Source organism: Vanessa atalanta, chromosome 6 (genome assembly GCF_905147765.1).
Source record: "Vanessa atalanta chromosome 6, ilVanAtal1.2, whole genome shotgun sequence".
NCBI lineage: Eukaryota > Metazoa > Arthropoda > Insecta > Lepidoptera > Nymphalidae > Vanessa > Vanessa atalanta.
Window position 1 is genome coordinate 1,866,091 of NC_061876.1, and position 13,344 is coordinate 1,879,434.

Genomic DNA, 13,344 nt, shown 5'->3' on the forward strand with positions numbered 1-13,344 from the left:
TTCTTATGGACATACACATTCTTCGCTAAAACTTTTCTTGTTATATAGCATGTATATTCCATAGTGAAACCTATAACACCACCCCACAGAAAAGTTACTGACTCTAAATTTTGCAATATATAGAGATGACATTACCAGTAGGCCGAGCTGCTTGAGCCTGGGGCAGTAAATTTAGGGAACTGTTTTAATTGTGTAGTATTTATTGTCTGTGGCGTCACTAACAAAAACTTCTAAGTCTAACCGCAAAGTATATGTACATACACTTTGCTTGATGCATACATATCTAAATTATTTTACATTAATATTATTGATTGAGAATAAATTATCTGTCTAAATGTCTGACTTAATCTGTGACGCCAGATGATTAATTGGCATTCAATAATTTATATCTTTACAGCTATTATGATGTTGCTTTGTTGTTAAGATGACATTTAAATAATATACGATACAAACTACGATCGCGGTATAACTTATGAGTATGTGCTACCAATCAAAGCTCCTACCGTCAGTAGACACTTGACCTCTTTCCTTAAACGTAAACTTTCCATAAAACACATATATTTGGAAAATATTTGGAAAAGATCATAACTTCATTCAAGACTTTTCTTGTGTCAAGCAAAAAAAAACAACATCCAAAACAATTTATTGAAATGTCTTGACAATTATTATGATACCTAACGTATTAAATCACATTTAGAAAAACATTATAGAGTTGCTCGGCGACGCCCACGCAAATTTAAATATATTTAAATTATTCAATCATTATATTCGACATTATATTTGTATCGTCGGTCTCAGCATATTGAACCTACATATAGGTATAATTATAACAGTATAATTGTGTATCATCCAGATTACAAGTTTTAAAGGTCCTTGTCCCTAAGCTCAAGGCCCTATTATTCAAAACCGTTTGTCAGGGTTCAAACGCCAGGTCGTTCCTATAAAAAATGTATTAGGTTTTTCCGCCGTAAAATCTCAGTCGTCCCGAAGTCTGAGTTGGATGTGTATACAGTCCCGTGCCTCGGAAAGCCCGTAAAGTCGTTGGTCGTCTGAACTCTTTCCGTCGTCGTGTTTGCTGTCCGGCCGGATTATAAGAGTAACGGAATAGAGACTGCACTGTGTTTGGCGCAAACACTTGTCCACTATAATTGCATAGTTGGCTAGACTCCATTGAAATTAGCTGCCGTTGTCGAAACAGGTCAGGATGATAGCATCATCATCTAAGCACAGATCAAATCGCTAATAAGAAGATTTTAGCAAATCATTGTATTCCGAGACTTCTTAAGGTGCCAGATGAATGTGAATTGGTCATAGAGGACTCGTTGACTTGGATTCTTTTAATCTACCTTTTTTATAAATATGTTATAACAACCATAGTTAATCATGATTATTCAACAAACTTCATATCAATAAAAAGTAATCCTGTTCTCAGTAACAGTTTGTATTTTTTAAGTTCGCTGTGTTTGAACTCCCATCACTAGTCTCATCCGCAGTGAACTGTCTATTTACTTGTATATGTATACTACTATAAGAGTGGAATGAATCACATATTATTCTCCTTCATAATAAAGGGAATAAAGATGACATCGGCAACTATAGACCAATCAGCCTAATATCAAATGTGTACAAAGTCTTCGCAAAAATAATTTTAGAAAGGATAACAAATGTCTTAGATGAAAACCAACCGATTGAGCAGGCAGGATTCAGAAAGAACTACAGTACTATAGACCACATCCACACAATCAAACAAGTCCTGTAAAAATACAATGAATACCAGAAGATACTGTATATCTGCTTTATAGACTACTCCAAAACATTCGATAGTTTAAAACATACATTTATCTGGCGGAGTCTAAAGGAACAAGGCGTGGAAGAGGTCTACATAGAACTAATCAAGTCCATATACAAAGAAAGCAAACGCAGTGTTAAACTAGAGTCAAAAGGAGAACCCTTTCCAATAAACAGAGGTGTAAGACAAGGAGACCCTTTGTCGCCTAAGCTGTTTAATGCTATGCTTGAACACATATTTAGAAAATTGTCATATCTCCGGAGGACTCCATGTCTAAAGAAATAAACAAAAGAGTAGCTAGCAGGTGGAAGAAATACTAGTCGTTGAAAGAAATCATGAAGAACAAAGACTTAGGTGTACATATCAAGAGAAAGACTTTCAACACTTGTGTTCTTCCCTGCATGACGTACAGCTGCGAGACATGGACTCTAACGGAAAAACATAGAGAACAACTAGCCAAAACCGTTAGAGCAAAAGAAAGAAGCATGTTGGGAACGAGGCTTAGTAATAGGATCAGAAATGAGGAAATCAGAAGAAAGACTAAAGTTACGGATATCATATCTCGCATAGAGCATCTAAAAGGAGGAGCTGGACAGGACACATGTTGCGCTGCAAGTTAAACAAGTGGAGCCAACAGGTGACTCTTTGTTATCCTAGAGAGAACACCAGAAAACCAGGGCGTCCAAAGAGTAGATGGAGTGACGACATCCGCCTAACCCTGGGACCATTTTGGACTAGAGTCGCGGAGGATCGAGCTCAATGAAGAGACCTGGAGGAGGCCTATGTCAAGAGGCACGCCGAACTGCGTGACATATTATAAATAAATAAATAAATATTGTATTGTTTGGTATTTGTACTGTGGTTCGGAATAAAAGGGCTTTATTATACTAGTATAAGATGTCGTGGCAGGAATCGGTCAGAAAGACATTATTATATTAAAATATACATAATTTTATTTGTCTTTATTAATTTTGGGAAAAAAAATTATTTTTGATAGAGAATATCATCAGATGTTCTACCGCCAAACAGCAGTACTCAGTATTGTTGTGTTCCGGTTTGAAGGGTGAGTGAACCAGTGTAACTACAGGCACAAGGGACGTAATATTTTAGTTCCCAAGGTTGCTGACGCATTGGTGATGTAAGGAATGGTTGATATTTCTTACAACGCCATTGTCTATGGGCGGTGGTGACCACTTACTACTACTACTAAAACTAGTTATAATACCTTATACGATTTATTTGCTTTATTTCCTTAATTGCTTAATGGATTTGTAATATAATGTCGAAAACTCCATCTCTTTGTAACCTCAATCGAATGACTAGTGCTCAAGTTCTACAACTCTAAGTACGCTGTAAAGTTTTCAATAAAATAATTTAAAGTTTCTCAAAGTACCAACATCTATGAAGGTATAAACTATAGGCCCTATTTACTTTTATGTGCACAAGGAAATAAATATATATATATATTGAAAAATTGTCAAAACATTTATATCTTCAAGAACATGAAATTCTCCCATGACGAGTAATTTGTCAAAATTTAAAACGGATTAAACTGCGATACTACTTACCATATAATACCAAGAGCGTTGCATCCTGTGGTTATACGTTTTATGTATTTTGGTTTAGTAGTTGTTTTTTTTTCTCATTTAGGTATTACGAAAAACAAAGAAATATCCTCATTTATTAGAATAGATTTGAGAATAATAAATTGACCAAGATAATGAAAGTGTGATATCGTGTTTTCGGAACGAAACCAACCAGTGCATATTTTAAAATCTAGACATTCAATTAGGCAAGGTCTACACAATGTCATGGAAAAGTGCCTATTTTATATACACTTACAGCGTCCTGCAGTGTCACTTGCTACTGATTTCAAATAGGTATAAATGTTATTTGTAAGATTTATTTTGAAATTGGTGTCTAAGTCTGAAAAATCTTAAAATTTAGTTTGTAAGTTAAAGGTAAATTTAGTTGCCTTTCTGGATAAATAGCTTATCGGTGGAGTTATTGTGAAGTTATAATCAATGACATAGATATAAATTAAGTTTAAATCCAAGTAGGTTATATCTTTAGGAGGCAGATACAAGTTGTGCTGTGTTGCGACTGGTGTCTTAGCTGTTCTTTATAGATATATTTTTAATAGATTGTTGCTGCATTAACCTTGGTAATTTTCCTTTTGCGATTGGAGACATAAACATTGATCAAATTTTTATCAGATTCACAGTTCGTACATTATTTCGAGCGTTGACTGACTAATACTTTCAGAGACGGTACACTCGACCCAAAAGCTAAGTTATAGATAAGTCAGGTCTGTATTATCCATAAGGCTTACTTTTTTGTTCTTTTTTATTATGCCATTGAAATATTACTAGTTTAATACAGTATTACATTATATATGTATTACATTTATTTAATATGTTTACATATATTCAAACTCAAATTCCTTTATTCAATATAGAAGCAGTACACTTACTTATTGATAGTCAAATTAAACACTACCATCAGTTCGGAAAAAGACACAGCCTGACCTGAGAAGAACCGGCAAAAGAAACTCAGCGGGTGTTTTTTTTGTCAATCTAATTAAGTAGATGTATTGAATATGAAGATTACTATCAAAGCTATAAATAAATATTGAATATTTATTGATAGCTTTGATAATATTTATTGATTTTCCATGTTGGATGAAAACCGTCCTAATTGAAATGTGTGGAAAATTAATAGTTCATGAATAGTGTAGGAGCGCATAGTTTTGACGCTTTTTCCCCGGTCTTCTTCGCGGACAAGGTCAGCGGAGGCACTCTCCTGACGCTCAGCGGTCTCCTTCTGTGTCATGACACTTTCGCAGAATAAGACCATGGAGGAATGACTCCATGCTCCATAAGGTGCCGTGTGGAGATCCATTAAACAAACTCGGTAGCAAGAGATCTCCACCAACTACTGCCACCAGGGACTGCTTCTGGATCAACTCCATGACGTTGTAACGCGCCGTATTCAATGGTGTGCCACACTTATGACAGGAGGATGTAACCACCCGTCTCACTATCCAGTGCCAAGCAACCATGTCTCTAAGCACCTGTGTCAAACTGAATAACATAATTTAATGTCCTGCGATAGATAGGATTACCAATATAAAATGTAAGAAGGCTCTTACAAGACAGGATCGAATATAATTTCGTAGTAACTTTGGATTATATGCGTCTTATATAATTACAAGTTTACAATCTATACACTTTTTCCATTAAGCGATATACGACGTTTTAGCACACTAAAGCAGTCTTATATGACAATAAATAAACTATAATCCCCGCAATACGCAGTTTACTAAGATTATATTAAACGAAAGCCTGATTTGTATACATTTATTGGATGTTTTAACAACGTGTGACCACTGCTTAAATAATATATAATGTTAAAGGTAATATACACTACAAATAATTACTTTTTTAGTGCAACATATTTAGGTAATCCCAAGGTATTAGGATGCGCGCTCATGGCTAGATCAGATGATTGACTTTTCTCTTGCTTAATTTGTATTTATTTATCTTGTAGTTGGCTGATTTTTCCTTACGAACAAATGTATGTGGAAACATGTTACGTGCACATTTTGTAATGTACCCTATATTACAAAATGTGTATGTGTTGTACAAAATTTTCCTTTAAAAAAATGTCATAAGGAAACATGCTTGTGAGAACTTAACACCCGTAAATGAGAGAACTAAAAAAGTTAAGATATATATATATATAATGACATATACAGGATATTTCAATATAAAAACAATGAATATGTCCCTGCAGTGGGACATATACAGGCGTATCTATATTAAAATAGGTTAAAGTTTAAGGGTAGTACCTTCTGAATGTCATTACAAAATGAAGGTTTACTTCGAAGTTGGTGGCTTTATGTCAATCTAGACAAGACATTGGCTTTTTAAATTACTACTTACTATAATTATTCTCTATATTTTAATACGTGAACCCATTTTTATTATCTCGAAGCGGGACGTTGAGATTGGTCATAGTTAAAGTGTTTATTTAACTAAAATGAATATACTATGTGTTGCAAATACATTTCATTAGGTATATAAAATAAGAAATACAACAAACGTGGTACCGTCGTTACTTATGATTTTCCATAACACAAGTGCTTAAGCTACTTACATTGGGATCAGAGTAAGGTATGTGATGTTGTCCAATATTTATATTTATTTTATTTATTTATTCATAGTGTACATTCATACTGCCAAAGACACCAAAATAATGTCTTATCAAATGTAAAATTCAATTGACATTTCTTTGGGTTTTGTAATTTTAATAATGATAAAGTATTCCTAGATGAGCTTCATTTTTCCCATATTTCGAATTCATGTTTTTGTTTTTCGACCAACGGTCGACCACCTATTATTATTTACTGCACTGAAAGTGTTATCAGGTCATTATGCAATAAAATGTTGGTCGAAGAAGAAAAACACGCGTAGAAACACACTTACCAACCCTTTCTTACAAAACTAAGACTCCGCTCTCTTAAAAAAGTAGCGCTACACGGAAAACCTACTTATAACACTCACTCATAAAAAATATCGCAATAGAATAGATTTTAACAGAACCATCAAGTTTCTGTTCGTGTTGTATGATGAGAATATGCCATACATGCTTCTGATAATTGATTTATTCAAATCGTGATGTCAACGGTCTTTGATGAGTTTATTAGGATTCCATTCGTCATTAGGTTAATGGACTCGGTTCAAAAGAGCCCGGGGTACAATCAAATAGTAAACGTATATTGAACGCTAAAAAACGGAGCGCGAAGCCGAACTTCTAGCCAAGTGTGTACAGTTACTCACATCGATGGACAAAGTTAATTTATAAAGTCGATGTCCTGCCACTTTGTTAGCCAGTCTCGGATGTACCGCGACGCCATTCAAAACGCACCGAACGTGGCCGCTCCCAAATAATTTGGATTAAATCCCGAATATTTTTCCAGTTCGCCATTGCTATTCGGCTTGCGTCCGGCGTCCTAGGCCGTTCGCGCGACACGCCACTGACACATTTCTGCGGTTTCGCGCGCCTTTTGAATTTAGAACAGTTTTCGTTTTTCTTTTGATACGGTGCTTTGAATATTGCTCAGACACGTGAAATTCGGAAAATTGTACTGTGTTTTTTTATTGTTTAATTTGTCGGATTTTTCAAGGTAAGTAATTTTTTTTTAAATTTAATTTTAAGCAATTTAAGTTATTAAAAAGGTATTAGAAAATATATCACAACATTTTTTTTACTATGACAATGGATCTCATTTGCAAACACATAAAGAAGGTATTTAAAATATTCGAAGTGCAACTTTGAATTAAATGTCAGTAATGAAACTTATTTAATATTCGAAGATCGTTTTAGCGTCGTAATATCGGTAGAGAACGTGCAAACGTACCTACAAAGACATTTTAAATTTAAAATAATATGACTATTTACTTATAAATATGTTATGAAACTACTCTTTTATTATATATAATATTATATTCTAAAAATTTTAATGAGGAAATTTTTATATTAAATGTTTGAAATAGAAGTATACTTTTAACCACAATGCCGCTTATAAGCGATAAAAAAATTGAGATATCAATGGGATAGCGGGGCGGGGGAGGGTATTGTTAACGTAAGTTTGACGTTATTATTCTCATTTTAATTAGGTGTTTTATAACAGAAAGCATTATTTTTATTTATTTCCTAATGCGATATTGGAATTATATACAATTTCTAGGACATTTATGTATTCAATAGTTTTTGAAACAATATTTTATACATTTCCCGTAACATATTTATTATATATATTTTAGATGAGTAAGAAAAGATATGTTCTAATTTCAAATGAAAATAAAGATCTACATATATGTACATAAATAAAATACACAAGAAAAAACTCAAACTATTTTAAATTAAAAACCTCTGTTTTATAAAGATAATTAATGTCGTTCATTTAATACATTCTAAGAGTTTAGGTAGCCTCATTTCGTATTCACAAGATAAAATTTATATTTTTACAATCATCGCTTCTATTTTAACACGAAGAAAAACTTTGTTATGCCAACAAAAAATATATCATGATATATTCCTTTACTTTTATTTTTAAAACTTAAGCTTTGTTAATTACGATCAAACATAATAACTCTTAACATACCATATAAAAATGTTTTATTTATCTCATTTATTCCTATCGTAGCTAATGAACCAAAGAGATACACGATGGTTTAACAAACTAAAAACCGGTAAAAAAGCGACTGACATTTCCAATTAAAAAAAGATGATTTGCCATCTGATCTTTCATTTTGTGATATATCATACAATTTAACGCAAATTGAAATCGAATCTCATTCAATAAACCTAAAAAATACTATATTATGTGATTAGCATACCAAAACTAATTGGTGAAGACGCCTCCAAAATTAGGCACTCAAATGTTATCCTTTCGCCTTATTCAGTACGCATTAAAAGTTTAAAGATAATCACAAATCACACATATTTCACCTCAATTAATTTCACCTCAATTTTCACCTCAATCTCGATTTGTCGTATTTTAAATCGTCGACGTCGAATTTTCTATTGTTAAAGACATTTATTCATCTGGTTGAATATTTTCGATGTTTTCCGACGATTGTAATTGCGGTCAATTAACGAATTCATTTTTAAGTAACCTATAGACAGAATAACGTATTTTATCGTTCGTCAACCAATCAAAATTTAATTAGATAGATTCTGAGATGTACGACGACGACGACGTATTTTATGTAAAACGCGTACTTAAAAGATGTTTGATGCATTTAAATATAGTTTAGAAAAACCAAGAAATAAAAGCAATATTCATAAACAAATATTGTTGAAATATTTATTCTAAAACAAAAGACAATTTATGTCTATGGGGACGAGTATGTCAGTTTCATGAAAACTCAAATGCAATTATCATATCCTCGACAAATGTTAATTTGTAGTACAAATGTTATGGAATAAATAAGTGTATACCTATATTTTTTAATTAGGCAACTACAACTGTCACTTTTTATAATAATCCCAGTTGTTCAACAACTAAGCGATAGGCTTGTACTTGAGATGGTAAAAATTTCATTTCATATTCACAATTTGCCTTTTTTATATGACGTATCTTATCGCGCCTCGAGCTGTAAGACCAACTCGTATGGCAACCGGCATAGCGCTCTTATGCCATTATGCTTCTTCTCTACCATCGCTCCGTACTCCCTTGTGTGTGAGTTGCATATACTTAGTTGCTATACATTGTTATAATTATTTCAGTAACCATTAACTTCGATGTTTAACATTCCGTGATGCTACCATTTTTTAACCAATTTCAAAATAAGAAAATTATCATTGTTGTTTTTTTTTTATTCTATTACCTCAGAACAAATTATCACTCAGAACAGTTATCACTTATGGGTCGACTTGTTTTTTTTTATATATTACCCGTTTGGAACCATTTCAATTTCAGGAAGTATTTGAAATCAGTTATTTTTATCATAAATATAATTATTTTAGAATAATAGAAGGATTTACAGTTTATCACTTTAAATGATTCGTATGGGTATTTTTGTTTATTTTAAACGTCATCGGTGGGCGTATGTTTGTCGAGAGATCATTTTGTCATTTTATATATGGGTAGATAGACATTTCGTTTTTTAATTTTAAAAGTAAAGAGAGATTAATAAATATCATCAATAACATCACGTTAGTAATTAAATTGATCACGTATTTTGTATAAATTACGACGGGTTTCACTTAAAACGATTTAAACCATATTTGTTGTACTGTTGCGAAGAAATATTTACTTATAAAGGTTAGCTTGCATTATTACTTTTTTTAAATAAAGAAGATAAGATTACTTTTTTTTAAATATAATATAGAATTGGCTAAGGAGAAAATTTTTTATCATTCTACTATAGGGATTAAGATGTAATGTTCCTTGTGTTTGTAATTATATTTACTTACTAACGGGAACTGGAGTAAACAAACCCAATAACAGATCTGTTTTTTTTACTGAAAAATCATTTATACAAATTTCCACGGTAGGTAGAGGTTGGAATTCTTACCTAGTGCCAGAGTACATATTACATACCAGCAGTATCCTTTCCGTCATGTAAAAATACTATCACCTATATACATATAAAGCATAAATTATAAGATTACTTTTTTTGATGATTGGCATTGGATAAAAAAATGATTGTCAAATTGGTCATAGGGCAAGTGGTCACCATTATTTAACATCACCTATGCATCACCAACCTTGGGAACTTAGATGTTATATCTATTGTGCCTGTAGATACACTGGTTAATTTACCATTGTTTGCTATAGTTATAGTTTAAATATACATTTAATTGGGTAATATTAATTATAGAGACTTTTGCGCTTCTGTTTTTTTTTTACATATATATCAAAAGAAGAAAAACCATTAACGTTGTCCAATAAAAAGTAGTATATAAGATTTTCAAATCAAATCAAGTTTATTCAAGTAAACTTCACAATGAAGCGTTTTCGAATCGTCAATATTAAAATACTACCACCGTTTCGGAAAGCATCTTCCAACGCGAAGAAACGGCAAGAAACTCGCATGATTTTAACTGTGACTTAACTTTGTATGTCTGCAATTTAATATTCATCTTATTTAACTTTAAATAGATTGTCAGTATCTAAGTACTATCTACGATGCAAAGAAATAAAGCCACAATAAACTTGTACATTTTATCGGTATAATTCCGATTTTACAATTTACAAATGAAATGAAATCAAATCAAAATATACTTTATTCATAGAGGCTTTTATAAGCACTTTTGAATCATCATTTAACAAACTATATTAAGTGAAGCTACCACCGGTTCGGAATGTAGATTCTACCGAGAAGAACCGACAAGAAACTCAGTAGATACTCTTTTTCAACATCTAAAAATACAGTCAATGTTAGTTAAATACAACTATATATGTATGTAATATATCTTGCCTGAAAGTCAACAAGCATTAATAATAAATAATAAATAATAATAATAGCATAATGTATTTTTTACAATTGATTTAAATTTTTTAAACCGCAAAGTTAAAAATGTCTGAAAAGAATATTATCTACGAAATAATTGTAATGTTTTATTGATTATTGTTTTTTTTTTTAACAATATAATAAGAATGTTTGTCTAAATATTATGAAACATATTTTGCGCAACGAACATAGTACCATAGACAATTTTATTAAAGAAGAAACTTTTTTATTATCAGCACGACAAAGAATAATTTTCTCGACCTCGAGATTTTTATTAAAACAAAATATTTATTAATATTCATACATACCCAGTTCTGATATAGCACAATAACTCGCCCAATAAACAAGGAGTCACATTCTCTTTTTAAATACAACTCTATTGACGTTTATTTATGAGAAAACAGTCGTTTTTGTAAAGTCGCTTGTTTGGTTTCCTCGACTCGTCCTATAAACAATAAGAAAGGTAAAGGTAAGGATGACAAAAGAAGTCATATTATATCGATATAAAATTTCGTATCGATATTATAGAATCTTAACTATGCATATAATATTTTATTGACGTAATCAAATTATTGAAATCAGTCCATATATATCTCGTTGAGAAATATAATAGGATTATGGTTTGTTCCCATGAGACGTTCTTTGAAATACTGATTTTTTATCATCATTAAGACATTTTTATATTATTTTATGTATCGAATATGATATTCAGAGCCGTCTCAAGCTATGCTGGGGCCCTTGGGCACTCATTAATTTGGTGCCATTTTGGTAGATATTTACTACCATGAACAAATAATTTGCTTATGGCCAGGCCTTAAGTATAGTTTCAAATAAACGGTGCGGTAATTTTCGTATATTCGTAGCAATCTGATTGGTTGTACAATTTTATGGCTATTTAATGTTAGTTATTTCTTACAAATATATCACTTTCGAAAATATACACGGCAGTTAACGTGTGAAGGAAATTGTTGGTTCTTCGGGGCCCTCTCAGTACCATGTGCTCTATGGTAAAGACGGTAATGATGATATAATATACGTTAGGTAATACATTCATTTTTGTAGGTTATAATATATTAAAGTATAATATCATCATATGAAATATCATGACTATGTCAGTATTGGACCGATAAACCGATTTTAAATCAAGCATCTCGTTGTTTTAGTATTTATTACGAATGCGAAGTACGTATCAACTAATTGGAATGTGGCACAGATCTATTCAAAAAAAAAAACTTATTATTTGTGAGTATATTTTTATAGTTAGTAAGCAAAAACAAATACAAACTGAGAAAAGGTATTAGGTTTTAAAAATACCGGAGATTTTTTACTAATTTGATTTTTAAAAGATTTTTTTTGTATGCTTAATACTACTGAGTCATTTATTTTGATTAGTGTTTTATGAACAGCTAAGACCAAAATTAATATTGATGATTTTAATAAAAAAAAATACATGTACTAGAAAATTAAGATGAGATAACTAGATAGAAATCAAATTCAACTATAGCCTCGCACTACTGTGTACTTATTTTTTTTTATAATTCTGTGCTTCGTCATTTGTCATTCAGCCTCATTTACATATAGAATGAACTATATTCGCGTAGTGTAATAAGCTAAACTCTTCGTCAGGAGATGGGAAAAAACGTTTACTGAAATAATTTTAATATTTTTTTAGTATGGCAACTTTTTACGACATTACATTTAACATAATTATTATTTATTTTAACACTTCGAAGACTTGTAACAGAAGAATTATAATCATATTAATAAACATAGTAGTGTAATTTTAGAGATAAGTTTTTTTTTAATGTTAAATTAAGAAAATTAACGTTCTTACTAATTGGATTGTTTATAATGGCCAACAGACTAGTGCTGGGTCATTTCAGATTTTATGTAAAACGAAACGAACCGGTTTTTTACACTTACAAAACAGTTCTTCAAAATGGTTATAAAAAAAACCGGTTTGTTTTCATAGGTTCGAGAACTTACTATATTTACGATACTTTACTGAAATAATGTATATTCAACACTGGAGTCATATTATATAATTTTAAAAATAGACTTCGACTTTATAATTTATTTGGATTAATTCTACGTCACGCACTTATTTGCATTTAAAAAAACAGAAAGTTAAGAAATATTTTTAAATTATTTGTAATTTAATAAGCAGTTAATACTAAATCTGTAATATAAAAATAATAAGCGCCTACGAAAACTTTTTTTTTTGTTTCGTAATTTTTTAATTCTTCTACAACCAAATTTGAATTTGTATTTCTGTAGGAATAAGATTCAAATCCAAAGTAGTTCTTTATAACTGGTTTAATATTCATACAATAATAGTCCTTACGTCGATCAAAATAAAGTGCTTAGTCAGTTACACGTGAAAGGAACCTGTTCGCGCAGCGGTACCAAGAAACAGGTTTTTTCATTTAGTCTATTCTTCTACAACCAAATTTGTATTGTATTTCTATAGAAATAAGATTCATTGTAGCATATTCGTTACTTCAAATCCAAAGCAGTTCTTTATAACTG

At 31.3% G+C, this 13,344-nt stretch overlaps 1 protein-coding gene across 1 annotated transcript in view; it reads left to right on the forward strand.

Annotated features, from left to right (window-relative positions):
* Positions 1–6,686: 6,686 nt before the first annotated feature.
* LOC125064994 overlaps positions 6,687–13,344 on the forward strand; it is a 72,281-nt gene continuing 65,623 nt past the window's right edge. Inside the window, exon 1 of the mRNA XM_047672370.1 lies at positions 6,687–6,977. The gene's annotated coding sequence lies outside the window, so the exon portion shown is untranslated. The remainder of the gene's footprint in view (positions 6,978–13,344) is intronic.